The following is a 17,980-nucleotide window of genomic DNA, read 5'->3' as shown; positions in this document are numbered from 1 at the left end:
ACACATTCATATGTATACATATTACTTTTGTGTGAATGTAATGCCTAAGTTTTTGTTTTTGCTGTTGTTGTTTTTCTTCGCTTAAGCCAACGGATGTGGTTGCTCGTAAAAGTATGTAAAAGTCTTAAGTAATCACGTCGTTATGTGCCACTGCCAATTTCATCTTAGTTTTTTCTGCTTCTGCTCTGCCTGCCTCTTTTGTTCCGTTTTATTGGCATCTCTCACTTGTTGTATTGTGTTTTGAAAACAAAAAACGTGCTGCCTGTTTGAAGTTCATTAGCAGCGGCACTTAATTGCTCAAACACTTGTTTCTATTCAATTATATTTAGAGTAATTTGATTAATTAAAGGTGAATTACTAGAATCGTATGGGGTAATTTCATTGAGAAGCAATAAAATTGGCTGAAAAAAGAAAATCTGTTAACTGTTGCTGCACCTATGCCATAATAGCCTTCAAATATCACAGGCTCCATATTTTCTTACAAAAACTTAATTATAATTGCAGCTATGTACTATAGTTGTACGATCTGAATGCGAATATTTTCAAAAATTGAATTACATATTTGTGATCCTTTAGACAATTTGTGAATATATCTTGTTAAACTAAAATGTTTTCCATTTAAGAATTTTAGTTTGTATGGCGGCAACATGCTGAAATCATCGGTTCGGTCAAATGAGCAGTTTTTTTGTGGGAAAAAAATGTATACAAAATTTTACAGCGATTTTTCAAAAACTGAGAGACTAGTTGGCGTATTTATAAACAGATGAATAGCAAACGGATATCACTAAGTTGACTCCGCTTGCCACGCTATTATTTAAGTACAGTTTTTTTGAGTCTTCAAAGTTTTCTTCTGGGTGTTACAAACTTCTTAACAAACTTAGTATACTCTTTTCAGGGTATATAGTAAATGAAGAGTGAATTAAAATTTAACATTTTATAATTATAAGTGAAAGAGAGAGTCTCATAACTAGACTTCTGTTGAATTGATAAAAAGGCATCCTATTATAATTGGCGAAAATGCGTCACTAGCATTTTCTCTACATCCTCTGAGATCTCTTTATCCACAACTTCCATAAACTTCCTCTACCAATTTGTGTTACGTATAAATAGGCTTCTTTGCCACATACTATTGCTAATATGTTGAACATTTTATATACCATATTTTCTAGAAAAGAGAGCGTCATTCGTCTGATATATTAGCTCTTTCGATGATGGCATTCACAGTTTTCCACGCTTTATTTTACAACGCATATTTTAATAATGACCTTAAGAAAGTAAAGGGCATTCTAGATGAGATTAGGCCCAACTTTTGCTCTGCCTTGTTCACTGTGTATGTGATATACAAAAGTATTCGAGTACATGATTCGCGGTTTCGAAATTAAGTTCAATGGAGAGCATGTGCCCAATCAATCACAACTTGATCGACGCATTGTTTTCCGTTAAGAGATCGAATAGTGATGAAGATTCTGTCTCGATTTCTGATATTCCATCGTCAGTGAAAAAAATACTGTTCAGAGGCTGATTTAGAGAGAACAGAGAAAATTATTTAGACAAAACTGAATGATTAGTCTCAAGTTCCTACATAGAAAACTTGTTTATTTTACTCTATTTAGCAAAAATTATTTTTTAGGCGAAAGAAATCGTTCTGATCATAATTATGTCCCCATATTGAGAGAATTTTCTATTTGGCAAGATATCTTCACAAAATTGGTCACCTGTTATTGTACGAGGCTGTTATAGACTGACATACTGTGTCAATTCGAGCAAAGTTAAGTTATTTTATGAAAACTTCCTTTTTTGTGAAGTATATTGTAGCTTCGATTCAACCGAATTTAATGTTTTTCTTGTCTCAATATACACTGGTTACTTAAAAATAATGAGGTGATTTTCTTCAATTTTGGTGTGTGTCTTGGATAAGAATTAGTGACGTATATACATAAAACTTACGACATCTTCGAATATATGTATGTCTATGATTACTGAAGAATTTATAGAATATATTAATTGCTTTGATTTATAAATCTTACTCAAATATTATCTCGTTTATCGACTTTAAAGACAGGTGTGTATCTTCGCTAACTCAGCAAGCATTAATTCCTTCGTTATTATTTCGTTAGGCAGCAAGATTATTGTAATTATAAAATTGAAATTTTAAAAAAATTTTAATAAGACTATGCTGATTAAGATTATGGTTTTTGGAATAAAATCTACAAAATTGGATTCAAGATATTAGGCAGTATCTATTACCTTATATTATAAATTTTAGTGATGTCTATAATTTACAAGCTAAGTTTGAAACCAATACGATCCATAAATTTTGACCTACTTACGTAATATAGTCTAGGATTTCCATTACGTGTCATTGCATCAAATGACAAAACTTATAAAAACAGGTCACAAAATAAAATCCGTTTGCCATATATACCCTCGAAATCCATTTAATGGCATGCAGTTTCATAAGCCTATTATTTGATCCATTTAAGTTGTCCTCTTTTAACTAAAACACACAACAGCTTCTTCTGAAGCCATACACTGGCTACTTAAATTTAACCGAGACATAACATTTAAGTTTCGCAAATAAAATGCGCAATAAAATTTTGGTTTATTTTTATGTCGATTTTTTTTTTATTTAACTCTGATTTTTTTCGCATATGAGTTTAAGCCTCTATTTTGATGCGCATTGATGCTCAAGCGACTGTGACTTGATATGGAAGTTATCTACTCTGAGCATATTTTTTTTGTGATTCTTTATGACTGCCTCCTTTCTACGTAAAGGCATATAGTATAGCTCCATTTCGAGTGTCTACTTTTAATGTGTGTTTTATTGAGTTAAACTCTGGGCTATGTTTGTGTGTGTAATGCTGTGAATAGGTGCACTGATGAGCAACGAACTTAATATTTATTTATTTTTTACTACTCCCCTGGCCAATGGTCAAGCGGCCGCCTTTGTGTATTTAAGGATAATAAAAGGACGTTACTTTAAGTGCGCTCTTCGAGTGACCGCTCCACGCCGAGCGAATGTGAACAATGACATTTGCCCACGACTACAATGACCCATAATTCACAATTCGCTAGTTTTACGAGTTGCTTCCGTTTATTTCTTTTCAGTTCAGGATTTTTTCGCATTTTTCTTGAGTAAATATTGGTTAGTGCCGAAGTGAGGGGCAATTATGCGTTTATTGTAGTTTTTTATGCATGCACGCGTATCAAAATAAAAATAGATAAACAATAAAGAAAATGCTAATAAAAAAGTAAGCATTCGTAATATGAAATAGTAAATACAAGCATATAGTGGATAAAGAAAAAAAAACACATAAACAGATTCATAGTAACACCGTTAATGGCCAGGCGATGAAGTGCTGTCACATCAGCCGTAATGGTCAGCAAATAAATAAAAACGAAATACTAAGCAGAAGCAGCAAAAGAATTACATACAGACGCGCCCGCATCATCAAGTGACCATTGTCCCATGTCAGACTCACCCTTGAGGAGAACACAGGCAAATTATGTCATAGTTGTGGCAGAGACAAGCATATTCGCACATCCTCTTTACATGTCAACAGTAAAAGTGTCAACTTCCTACTTCGCAAAGCCTCGACACATCCTCGGCTTGCGCCCTAGCATCGTAGGCTTACGTCATTGCTTATCCAGTGCTTTAATATTCGAAGTCACCTTTGCCGAAAACTTGTCTACACATGTTCTATACACAAATATATTACAATCACCATCCTCCCTTCAATTTTATTGAAATCGTATTGGTTATTTAAGCGCTGGTCATTTCGATTTTTTACTACCGTAGCGCACATAAGTTATTTATGATCTATCATTGTATTGTAATATTCTCACATCACCGTTTGTACGCCTCAGCCAACTCTACTCACTCTCTGCCTTTTGGGTAGCGGTCACTTTTTCTGCTTTCTCTTCATGTCCTTCACCTTATATTTACCGACTTTGATATTCTCCTTCTTCTATATGCTGCCACTTTTATGGCCGTAAGGTTAACTTCAACTTCAATTTCATTTTAACTGCCGCTTTTTGTAGTGTCTCCTTCTTAACGGCTGTCTTCATCTCCCTCACCCTGGCGTCTTCACTAGCGTAGTGGTCATTGCCATTGATTGCTGGTGTTGCATGTGTGGGCATAAATTCGTTTAACTCGAAAGTTTGACAAGTCAAATGACAGCGTGAACAGGCCTCTTCAGCTGTTGCTCTTGGGGGAGTGACAGCTCCTGCTAACTGGCTACTTACGTTCCTAAGCTATGTTTTTGCTTTAGATAATATAGATATATACTTCTCTCTACTTATGGTCAACATAATCGACGATTCGGCAACGTTCGTAGCAGCTCCGACTGACTTATGGAACGACTTGGTGTATTTTCTCGAGACCTTAAATGTGTACTAAATATAGCTTATGAAAGAAGTGAAGCCGCTCGACCTTTCCGACCGACACCGTCTTACTCTATGGACTCTGAAAAGTTCCACGCAGATCCGACATTTCGAGCCAAATTTTGTTTAGCGTACAGGTCCATTTCTAGATCAATTGGTATGTAAACAATTAAATTTGCCGCATTTGGGACGAGAGAGATTCAATGGCTGTCTTTCAACCAGAAAAAACAACGATTTCGTATGTTTTGCGCCACTTCCCACAAAACGCATCCATAAATAATTTTATTAAGAGAACACTTCGATGAGCAGACAATTTAACATTATAGGCTGGTTGTTTGTCCACCGAGATCGTACGATATTAGACTGTTAAACTTTTTCCAGTTGGGATATGTAAAGCCTAGATGTCTATGCGGACAATCCTGCTTCGATTCAGACTTTGGAGAAAAACATCATGCGTATTATTCGGCAGTTACTAGTCGAAATGCTCGATCGAGTTATCGAAAATTTAATTAAACGAATGAACCGTCCAAGACGTAGCCGTGGCCAACATTTGAAAGAGATAATCTTCAAAATAAAAGTGACAAAAATTTTCTTTCGAATGGTAATAAACATTAACCATTAAAAATCTGTTTTCCTAAAAAGTTAGAAAACTAGTTTATGAACTGAGAAGGAAAAAGAACCACACAAATGCTTAATAATTTTAAGGTACAAAAAATCAAGTTTATGAGATATTACTACCGATTTTGAATATCTGAGTTATAAAATATATGATACGTGTAATATCATAACGTCTCGGATTTAATTAATTTAATTTAGAAATATTAGGACTAGTTCGGAAAGAGGAGGAAGTACTGTTAATGTTTAGTACACGGTCGCTTCAAGTGTCAAAAAGTCTACCACCTTTTCTATCAACTAGTTTATTAGGTGGTTCGTGAGTTGGCTTTCGAAATAATATATTTTTTCGAAACAATTTGCGTGCTACCGTTTAACTATGTTAAAACTTTGAAAATAAATCAACTAACTTCTTGGCCTTCCTTTGGCCAGTTTGAATTTCGGATAACAATGTAATATAATTAGTGATGTATAAATACTAAATTGCTTCATTATATTAATGAAGACTGATAATATTTTCTAACAGAAATTGAGCCAGTTGCTTAAAGCTGCTATCTATAATATTTAAAAAATGTTAAAAAAAAAGTATTTTAAATTTTGGTATAAGTCTTGGCTAAATACGGGCATTTAAGTGTATTGACGAATTTTTTTCGAAAGTTGAAGTTGTTTGCACAGGGTTCGAAGAAAACGGGTAATATTTTCTAAAGTGAGACATTTTGATAAAGCCAAGATTGTAATCTTCAAACTGATACGAGTATGTTGATTTTTATCTGCATGATTGCCAACTGGAAACTGCCAGCAGCTATAGCGAAAATGTTGAGCTCTATGGAGATTTATATTTTAATTCCATTTGATGAGTAATTCTACCGTCTTAATGAAAAAAATATTTATACTTTCTTGCTGGAAGAATTTACTTTTAGTAGCAAATTCTCGGCATGTCGATATAACGAATTTATCAATTCTTTTCGTACTTGGTATGAAAATACAATTTATATGATCAAAGTTACTTCAAATCCATTGTTATGTATCCTAAAAAACCACAATGTCTATAAACCTTATAGTTTCTAAGACTTTATTCCAATCTGTCAAGCATTTTTAATTAAATTTTTTTTCTTCAAAAAACAAAAAAAAAAGTTCGAAGATGAAGCGCTTCTTTAAAAGCGAAGTACTCCAAAATTTTGCCAATAAATTGCAACAAATGTCAAAACAACTACACATGTGAGTGCCGCCGCACATATGTCAAACCAAAGTTTCCGGTTTGTTGCACAAGAATCGAAAACGAAAAAGTACGAGCGTATGCAAAGGAGTAGCAAACAGGCGGAAGGATTCGAAAAATTTCGCGACACCGGAAGGAAACGTATGCAAAGTACACACGTCATGGACGCTCAAGCACATATACACGATAATGATGAATACAAAATCAGAGGAGAAGGTATAAATATGAATATGAATGTGAAGAAAAAAATTTTGCGCACCCCAGTCAATGAAAAAGTGCAGAAAAGGGTTGCAAATAAACTCATATGGAATCGTCATCGGACTCGGTATGTATGTGTACATATGTGAGGTAGTCCATCAGCGGCTTTTAGGCGCAGTGCTTAGCAGCAAATGCAATAATTTTGATTTACTGCCACTTTAGTGTTCGACTGGCGTTCGCCACTACGTCCCACATACATTCTGAGGCACATATGTGAATTTAAGCCTACATTTGTATTGCATTTAACTTCGAGCCTCATCTGTGAAGCTGAAAGGCAATAAATTAAATTTCCACTAAATGAAGCCGTCAAAATGCTTGTTGTGGCAGAAATTCGCTTCATATATACATATGAATAAACAAAAGAGTTTATTTTGCAAAAATAAAAAAAAACATCGAAGAAATATGAGCTGCGCCTTCGCAGTCACGGTCTGCGGCATGCAAAAATACATTTAAAGGGTGTTCGTGCCTGTTTTGGTGGTTTTGTCAATTGCAATTACAATTCAATTTTCATAAATTATTATTGAAGCAAACACGCAAAAGCAATAGCAACAACACCAACGGGGTGCGGAAAATTTGTGAAAAATCACTGTGGAAGTCAAACACAAACAGAGTTAAAGGCTTATTTGGCTGGTGAAAGGGGTTTCAAAAATTTGCCTGCGTCGTAGTCGTGTTTTTGTTGCGGCATGTTATGTGCCGCTTTTGACGTTGTGTGGCGGAAGTCGGCAATTTCATTGAAATATGAACCGCATATGTGTGTAAATTAATATGACAATTTATGCATTTTGCGATAAAAATCCAAAAACAGAAAGAAAGTTTGCAAGATGGTATGGTATGGAATGAAGTGTGAGGTAGATAGTCTGAAAACTATGGCTAGATGGGATATAAAAAGTTTGGAATTACGAGCGTTGTAAGGTGTATATTGGATTATAATTTCCACTCACAAAAATAAAAATAATTCACTATTCAGAATCGGTAAAAGACGATATAAAAGGATATATGATCGGTTTTTATGAAGTTGCTGGGGAGCAATTTTAGACAGGACGCTTATCTGGAAGCACAACTTAGAAGAACAATCCGTTAATATTTTAGTTGTGAAGTGGCTAGTACCACAAGATCTAAATCTTTTGCAAAAATTACTTTTGGTAGACAACGCAGAAGATGCCTGACGAAGCTCTAGAGGCACAATGTTCACAATGTAATGAATGGCTCACTAAAAATGTGCCAAAACCGAGAAAACGAAAACTTTCTGAGGGCACTGAAGACCATCCCACTCAAGGCTTTTAATAGATGCTTTGGAAATTGGATGAAGTGTTGGCATGTATGTAGTTATTAGTTATCTTGAAGGAGATAATAAAATACATGTATAAAAATGTCAGTCCGGATAAATTTTGATCAGATGATATTGTCTTTATATTTAGAATGCACATACTTAGTTATTGTCACATGTACTTATGTATTTGTTATTATATATGTATATATATGAGTTAGTGTTATCTTTGTACCTACATATATGTTGTCTATATACGAGCGTTTTCTTTATATTAACGTATTTCTTCATTAGAAAACAAGTAAATTGTTATTAAGATGATACTTTTGATGATACCGAATTCATCGGTAATATGAAAATTGGATTTTGGACCAGTAGTAGTTGGCTTCGAATCTACTATTATTCCTAGATTGTAACTAAAAGCAATGAATTAAGCTAATACACTCCAAAAATATTATTTTAACTTATTTTTCCACAATTTTAACATACTATATTGTTGTCTATTGCCTGTTCGTTTCACCACTATTGGAGAAGCAGAAGGCAGCTAATACCATACATTTCAAACTCATTTTGTTAATGGGTCTCTAATGAGCTGAACATAACACTGTCATAAAATACAGACCAAAATTATGTCAATAACGTTGAACAGAAATATTTATAGATTTTGCTAAATAAAAGTCAGGAAAATGCTGAAAACCCCGCTAAAATATTAAGGAATACCACGAAAAATCAATTACTGTTATTTTCAAACACTAAAACATGACTAAATTACACCACATAACAACAATTTACGACCAAAATTCAGCAATATATTGCAACTGTGGCACATTACAACTCATTTAACCCTTTACAGCCGCTCTAATGTACAAAGCATAAGTGTCATTTAAGCCTATTAAGTTACAAAAAGAAACAACAATAAAAGTAATGGAATTGTCCGAAAAAATGTGGTAGCAAAAGTGATCAGAAAAAAATTATGGAGGAGAGGAAATCACATAATTTATGTGCAGGCCACAACAATGAAAGCGGGCGGCATAAAACTATTTGCTAAATTACACAAACAACAAAGAGCATATATTAAGCAACTATAATTTAGTAAATATCTGTGCCATAAATGACAACCAGTTGTGGACCAGCGTTAATAAAAAACCGGATTAGAGTAAGGGCTTATGCGTGTAAGAGGAAGGGTTAAGTGCTGGAACTCAAGCGCGGTGATGCCCGTTTACTGGTCACACTCTAATGTGTGGGCGCACACAAGTGACCAGAATATACGGATCATTGAGCATGAAGTAGCATAGAGATGCATACTTACATAGTTATATAATATAAAAAAATCGCTGTAAGGTTGGAGGTAAAAAGGGTAAATTTTGAAAACAAAACTTGCAAATGTCAAAAAACGTATGAGCGGTAGAGAGAGTTACCCTTCGCACTTAGGCTGTTGTGGCTAGTCAATTACCGGACACAATGTCAGCCCATACTGCAAGGGGAGAAAAAGGCAAAATGTATCAAATTTTTTCGGAAACTGCAAATTACCTAAACAGAAGGGAAAAGTGAAAAAATTGCCTACCGAATTTAGTTGTCAATTTTGCTTGTATTGTTATTTATTGCATTATGAGCTCATGTTTGTTAGTTTCAGCGAGGAAGGGTTAAGGTAATATTTTTTTACGAAAAAAATATAAAAACTAGTACATTACTAAGCATAACTAATAGAATAGTAAATGTGTTACAACCCCTTTGAAATATGCCAAAAATATATAATTTATGGTAACACTGTTACCGACTTTTTCGCTTGCAATTCGAAGTCAGCACATAAAAATATGTTGGGATTTTCGGATGGTTAAAATAAATAAATGTGTTTTTCAGACTGGATGTCAAAAAAGAGTTTATAATTGTGCAGGATAGTACATGAGTGCGTATTCAAGAAGTTTGTATGTTCAAAACCGTTTTCCCTGGTGGGAAGTGTCAAAAAGCCAGTCCTCCTCGGTTAAAACGTTGTTTTGTTTAAAATTTCTTCTTCCTAAATCATTTACATATAGCTCCAATTTCGAGATAGACAAAAATTTACCCGCTACATCATTGAATTATCTGTAGCCCTCAGTGAGCTAGCTCTTGAGATCATTTGCTTCAACTTCGAAAATATCGTTATCTGTCAAAATTCTTATATAATTAGGTGCAAGATGACAGTAGAAATTCATTGCATCTTGTTTTCCATTTGGCCAGTTGAGAGATGAACAAGGTATTCCTTCAACTCGGTATTAAACGTACTCTTCGAATCAAGTCAGAACTCATTTCTTTTTTTATAAAATAGTGTGTGAAAATATAACCAAAATAAAAAAAGGAAAAATAGTGTAATAAAATTTGAGTTTGCTGTGCAAATCAAATAAATCATTTACCTAAACAACCTTCTCATTGAAACTCTCCCCAGATATCAGAGACATAAACTTTACTACATATATTTATATTAACAGAAAACTTTAGCGAACCATGCCTACATATCTAAAATACTTTATGACAAAACTTTACCCGGACATTGTAAATAAAAGCAAATTATTTAATTATTCATCAATATTTATTTTGTTGCTTTTCAAAGTAATCCCCACCAGATGCAATGCGATTATTCCAGTCTTCGCAATACTTTTCATGAGCAGTTTTTGGGATGTCCTTCAGCTCCTTCAGAGAATTTTGTTATATTTTTTTAACGACTGAAAACGGGATCCAGGGAGTGGCGATTTCAATTGTTCTTCCACAATTCTGGCCGTTTTCGCCGGATATTTTTCTCCGAACGCCACAATACGACATAATAAAACTCCTTCAAAATTCAGCATTATCGAGACGAGTCGCACACATTTCATACCCAAAATATCTACCACAATCATTCCAATGGACTCGCGCGAGATGGCGAGTTCTCTTGCCTGACGCTTTTCGAGCATCATATTCTTCACTTTTTAATATTTTCATCAGCTGAAGAGTTTGAAGGTCGCCCAAAACAAGGCATATCTTTAGCAGTCTCTCGAACGTCTTTGAAGTCTTTGTACCATTCGAAAACTCGAGGCTATCACCGTAAGCCTCTCTTAATATTAATATTAGCGACGATTCTGCAAAAGAAATACAAAATTTTAGAAACTTTTTTTTGCAATTTCCGGATGCTTTTTGTAATTTTTTATATATGAAGGTTTCTTAATTGTTATCGAATGATCTTTCGATGTTGTTACATTTGTGTAGAAGAAGCGCATCACTCTGGTACATCTCGTCGAAGTCTAAGATATTTACAAAAATTCTTCAGGAACGTACTTCGACATAAGAGCATTAAAAAACTTATCTCTTCACACAATATTTAGAAATATTGCTACAACAGTACTAAAGTTCTTAAAAGATATTATTGGTAAAACAGAGGTCTATTGGGGTATTTAATAAACTGAACTAAAGAATAGAAGGTTAATTGATCTTAACGTTTTCGTTTACTTAGCAAATTATAAATCAAATTCTCAACCAGTTTATAAATACAAATTATTTAACACAAATGGTTCACCGCATTAAAAAAGAAAATGAGAATTTTAAAATCTGTTTGCTTCTTAGGATGTTACGTAGTTGTACATTTTCTTCAAAACAAATTTTTCACATTTCTAATTAACGTGCAAATCTCGGGAGAATTATCTGACAAAAGACAGTAAGACTATAATAATAAGACAAGAAAGCAACAACGCCACGCAAACACCAAAAACAAAAGAAATGTTTCTACAAGAGGGTTGTTCAAAGTGATGCGATGACTTTTTATATAAAACCAGATGGGAAATTGACCGGCGTAAAAGACACAGTCACACACACACACAGAAATGTACATAAGACATATACAAATATTTAAATGTATTTGTATACGTATGGAGACAGGAGTTGAGCTGTGAAGAAATGAACATTTTTGAAATCTTGTTTAAAAATAATTACGCCAACAACGGCGGCGTCACCGTCGTCAGCCGCCAATTATAAAAATGACGAATATTGATGTGGACGAAATGATAAAAGTGACAAGGGTGTCTAAAGTGATGAGTGTTATTTGGGATTTAAAAACAAAAAATACACAAACTCAGAACACCACGCCGCTTTGTGTTACAAAATATGTAATCACAAGAGTCATAATAATAATGTTAATTTTAATGAGAATCATAATGATAATGACGCCGAAGTGGTGTGGTCAAAAATGTTACAAGGATAATGGTAATAATGTTGTTGGGGAATTTTTTAGTAAAAAAAAATCTCAAAATATATTTTTGGGGACCAAAATAGTTTTCCGGCTGCCTTAATTGTCTTTAATTCCATGCGATATGCTGCCGCAGTGGTAATGATTATAATCATTAATAATTATTTTGCAAGCAATTACATTTTTTTGATCCAAATCTTCAAACTAATAATTTCATAAAATATTTTGCATAGCGTGTGTCCAACTCTGACGCTCATTCATTCAAAATATTTCATTAATTTTAATTGAAAATTGCGGAGGTGGATAATTACAGGGCGGCGCATAAGCCAAGCGTTGAATAAGCCAGGCGTAAGGACAAATAAGACAGCGCAGGACACAAAGGAGAAGATGAAAGCGGACGCGCGACGAAGGTGGCACCAAATGACAAAACAATGCAACACTAAATTGTACTGAAACCAAACTAAGGAGGAAGACGTGAGAACTGTGTGGCTTAAATTTGACTGCGAAGCTGTAAAATATAAGGACTTCTCTATATAATGCTTATATATTTGCTGTCCACTTCTGGCTTGCGCAGCTCATTCGTATTTAATTCGAAACAAATATCATAAAAAGTAGTTACAGGACATTGAAGGTGTATGGGAGAAGAATAAAGACTCAGCAATAATTATTTTAAAACCGACGTTTCAGTAAAAAAAAAAAAATACAAAAATAAAAATTGAAGGTAAATCACGAATCATCCGCCATGCATTTGAAATGAGCATCGAAATTTTCATGCTGGTTGTTGCAACAAAAACAACAAGTCAAGGATTTATTTGTCTTTACTTGTAGCAAAGGCTTTCTGCAACATTCTTTTAGCATTTTCGACCGTCTCAAGTAGCATTTTCCTTAATTAGAATACTCTTAGAGCGTAATAGAGCAGTTAATATGTATTTATGACTTTACTGGCATTTCTTGCAGACACAAATGGGAAAGGAATTTGAAATTTTTTTTCGACCAAATGTAGATTATGTGAAGTCTTCGGCAAATGAGGGTAATTAAAGATGTATAAAAATATTTGCACATTTCACGGGAAAGAAATTATGAAGCGAAGTCGAGTTGAACATATTAGTTAATTTTTGAGCTTATACCGATATACAATCGATAAGTATAATAAGAAATCTTGTGTAGAGAACCTTTGCGATAACAGTCGTGCAGACAGTAAGTTGGTATACTGATTTTAGCATAAAAAAAATCCAATATTTTTCATTATATTAAAGGTTTTAATTAGCCATTTTCAATATTCCAATTTAGGTCCAATAAGCTTCGCTTTGTTTGGAAAACTTGTTGAAATTTTGAGGGTAATTTTATTATGTCACTTTCATAGAAACCCTCTTTCTTATTGGCAAAAACTGGGACATTGGAACTTTCGGAAATAAGAACTTAGCGCTATATAAAACGAGACTAACAATCTACAAGTCTACTAATTCCAACAATTCAAGTCGCATGGGCTGGATGACATTACATGATGCTTTTATGCAATTGGCTGGTAGCCATCTAAGTGTACTGCTTTAGATTGGGATATATGTATTCCTGATGCTTGGATACATGTTAGGCTTCTGTTAATTCCACAGGCCGGTAAGAGATCGTATGTGTTGGTCAAAAATTTCCTACATACGACGCAGCTCTGGTTCAGTTGAAAAATTCTGAATACCGTGTACTTTTGCATCGTAGGTAACTTAGCTGATGAAAACGGTCTCTAAATATGTCCTAATAAGACCGAACTCTTTTAATTTACTAGGAAGTACAAAATTCAAGAAGCGCATCTTCCACTAATGGGACTGTTTAGGCTTCCTGAAATGGAAGCAGTACACTACTGCTCCAAAAGCATAGTCTCATTCAGAGTGGTGACTATTAACCATTCATATAGTAGGGCAGCAGATCGCTGACTAAGACTACTGAAGGAGTGTTCAGGCTCCTTATCTCCATCAACAAGTTACTTTGTGATTAAACTAGTTTGAATGCCTCACCACAGCGATATTGCAGAAAACTGTAAGGATGATGACCATGAGTATGGGAACGGGTATTAGCTCTGTTGACCTTCTGTGATTTGCTGCTATACTACTGTCCTTCAGACCAGCTAAACAAGCTTCTTCAAATGGTATATAACGGTTTTATGACTCATGCCCAGCTCTTGACCGATGCAACGGCTGCTACTATGGCGGTCTCTTTCGACCAATTCAGCGATTTTATCGCAATTTTCGACGACAGGTCTTCCGGAGCGTGGCGCATCTTCGACCATTCCTACACCAGAACGAAAACGTTGAAACCATCGTTGTGCGGTGGAAATGGAAACTGCATCGGGTCCATAAACTGCACAAATTTTATTGGCGGCTTGAGATGCATTTTTGCCTTTATCTTGGTAGTACTGCAAAATAGGCCGTATTTTCTCTTTATTTTGCTCCATGTTTGCGATGCTATAACTCACGAACGACTTAAAAGAAACGACAATCAATCAAACACGTGTTAGCGCGTGCAATGAGCTTTCCAAAAAGGCATGGCATGACCCGATGCGACGAATAAAACTAGAACTCCGCGCTCTCAGCGCCAACTAGCGAAAATACCGCAAGACTTTTTTGACAACCTAATATTAATGAATAGTTTTACGAGAAATTTATCATAGATATCAGAATTTCTATTATTTAGAAAACGAATTATTTCTGATAAATAAAGAAAATTATTAACTAAACTGCAAATTTTTAAAAGCCCATCTGTTTTAACATGAAAATTATTCCGAAATATAATTTTTAAAAACAACATACGTATATGTAGGTGGTGATATGTGACATTAAGCAATTACTTGCAACAAAGTCATAAATTGTTCACGCTCGAATGAGTTGTGATTGCAAATGGTGACAATTTAAAAGTTTTGTGCGCTCAAGCATATGCAAATATTTCTGTTTCTCTGAAAATGTATGCTTTTAATGCCAGAGTATAGTATTCTATGAAGAAATGCATTTTTTGGTAGCGAAATGGGGCGTTACTGCAACATTGATTGTGCCACACAAGCATACGTACCTATGAAAAAGCAGAAGCAATCAATCAATTAGTGGGCTTTAACCAATATGCGATTGAAAGCGGAAAGCAATAAAAGTGTTGTCTATTTGCTTGTTGTTATCACTGGCCTCTACATACATGCCCACTTATGTAAGAATGTTAAAACAGAAGCTTAGTTTGGCAGACGATGCAGGCTTTGCGAAAGTAATTCGCCAAATGAGAGCCAAATGCCACCAGCTCGAACACATGCATACATGCCTATATCCACATACATACATACATACATAGTAAATATATGTACACAACAGATGTGTATACAGGAGACCAGTTCCGTGACCATTGCAATGCCTGCAAATCAGTGCGAATTTAGTCGTTGATTTGTCGCTTTCCACAATGTTGCGCGAAGGAAGGTGTGCGTCAGCTCACGAATTACGACATTTTATTGCATTAAAATACGCGAGATTTATGTAGTTGTAAGATTTATAAACCGGTGCTTTCGCGCGGAACTCGTAAATTTTCAGCGAATTTGTTTGATTGGCGAGGGGTGGGGGTACGTCATATATGGAAAGCAGTCTATATACCTTTCGACAATATTGCAAACATTTTGAACTCGCTTACGAGGCGGAATGGAGTTTGGAGCACAGTTTACTCTCTATTTACGCAGTAGATCGTGGGGATTTAGTGGCGGCGATTTGTGCGTTAAGTGCTTCGCGGAAAATGGCATAAATCACGATTTGCTTGGCCTGCGACATGTTGGCATGGGGCAAGCTGTCATGTTACGGCGGTTGGGTGCAAACAATCTGCTGCAGCAACCGCAAATTCAAAGCGGCGATGGAGACACACATTGGCAAGGCTGTGATTTTGTGAGCTCAGCCAGTGAAATGTGTGCGGAAAAAAAGGTCCAAGTGCAAAAAAGTATGTAAAGATTGTAAAAAGCATTGGTTGTTATCACAAAGGTAGCTTTTCACACATCGATGCAATTCCAACAAGCTTTAAGCTTGTGAAGTTTTGATATGTTTTTAGGCACTGAAGCCTATATACCAAGCGGTTTATGCGCTGCTTGTTGCTGTTTAATAATTCCATTAATTCTCCAAAGGCTTTACTCGCTTGACATTGCAGGCCATTTTTAATTGGTTTGAAATGTCGAGATTTCACACAAAAATTATGAAAAAATGAGTTTTATTTCGGAGGAACCGGCTGAAAGTGATTCAAAGTTGAAAAAAAGGTTATATCGATCTATAAATTTATTCTGAAGACTATCGGCTTACAAAATCCCGAAATTAAGTTAAGGCAGTTATTTCTAAGAATTATTAAGCTTACTAACAATTCGGACTATATTTTATTATACTACCATGATAACAATCAAACATTTTCAAAGTGGGTTCGCTAGTTGTTTTATAATTTTTTTAAAGACAAAGAACACAAATCTGCGCGTTCTGGCTTTTTTACTGGAGCCATTATTATTATTATCATTATTAAATACAAGTATTCCAATTTTTTTTTTTTAATTGGCGACTCTGCTTCCAAATGGCTGACAAATACTCACAAACACAGGTAGAGATTTATAATTCTCGTAATTATCTTTATTATACAATTATTAGTTTGCTTGAAAGAGTTGAATTTTTCATTACCCAAGGCCATATTTGGTGTGGCCTAAAAAATTTTCGCGTCATGCTTTTTTCTAAAGGCATCTCAATACATATAACTATATTTTTTCTTTATAAACCAATTATTAGAATCAGCGTAATTGGAGCTCTATAAAATAACATATTTTTGTATTGAAAGGGATTTTTTCTTCCCAGTTGCTTTTTCCTTCAAAACCAGAACTTTTTAGAAAAATTAGTCCAATGTTCTGAGGCTGTGTCTTGCCTCAACCGTTACTAGAAACCAAAAGTGTCTACTTTTGGATCAATGTGCTGCAATACGAATCAGCTGCAATTATTATATCTAGAGGAATGCTTTTAATATTACGTCGCCTTAAAGCCGTCGCCTTCCTCTAAAAACATTCCGAACATTCAGGGTAATATACCTTCATTTTATTAACTTCTGAACTGAATTCTTTATTTTTGCATAAAACTTAAAATTTTAGTTAAGTTATTTAAAATTATCCGATCAAGGTCAAATAACAAAAATATTCGGCAAATTGCTTTCAATTTGAATAAAGTTTCATAATGCCAATCTCATAGAAACCTTCCTTACTGGAAAAAAACTTCTCAGGCATAGTCTTCATCAGCAAGGTATAGTTATTATTTGATGCCAAGTATTAAAGATAAGAGAGCACCGTAAAAACATCTCATTCGACTTCATAAAGTTTTGGGCGAACCACAATCGATCTGTGTGACCAGAGATCATCCCAATGGAACACAATTCCTCTCCTATTGGATAAAGCACACCGCTTCTTAGCGAATGCTTCCTTCAGACGGTTAACTTTTAATTTCATTGTTTCATTTTATCATCGGTTATTTGTCACAGACAATTTAATAGAATTAAAAAAGTTATCGAGAATATGTTAGGTTAGTTAATCTGGTAGGCCAATAAGGCACTCATAAACCAGTTTTGATATTTTGCGATACCTGATGGATTTTAAATTCGGGACAAGTGCACAAGAGATGCTCCATTGCTTACCAAGTGTTTTGCTCTAGACATTTAATACAGTCTTCTCGATCGATTATCGAAAATAACTTTGTTAATCGTTATTTCAATTTTTTTTTCAATAATATAATAGACATATAAAGCCTCTGTATTAGATTTAATCAAAATTCTCCAAGCTGCTGGGTGGGTGCAATGACCGCACGACAAAGTGCTTTACGCTTTTGAACAAGAAACTTTGCTAAATGAATAACTTCTGCTATATATTTATATTATACGATGTATTTGTATGGAAATCTACTTAAACTTCCCTCCGCAAATGCAAAATAGTTCAGTTAATGTATTTGCGAGAACAAAAAATTTTACCGTAAAAAATTACTTTACATGAAAATTTGCGGCAAATAAAAGAAACTCGCCTGAGGCATGAAAC

Source organism: Bactrocera latifrons, unplaced genomic scaffold (genome assembly GCF_001853355.1).
Source record: "Bactrocera latifrons isolate USDA-ARS-PBARC rearing strain unplaced genomic scaffold, ASM185335v1 scaffold_18, whole genome shotgun sequence".
Lineage (NCBI taxonomy): Eukaryota > Metazoa > Arthropoda > Insecta > Diptera > Tephritidae > Bactrocera > Bactrocera latifrons.
The sequence above is the reverse complement of the archived record's forward strand: the minus strand, read 5'-3'. Positions refer to the sequence as shown.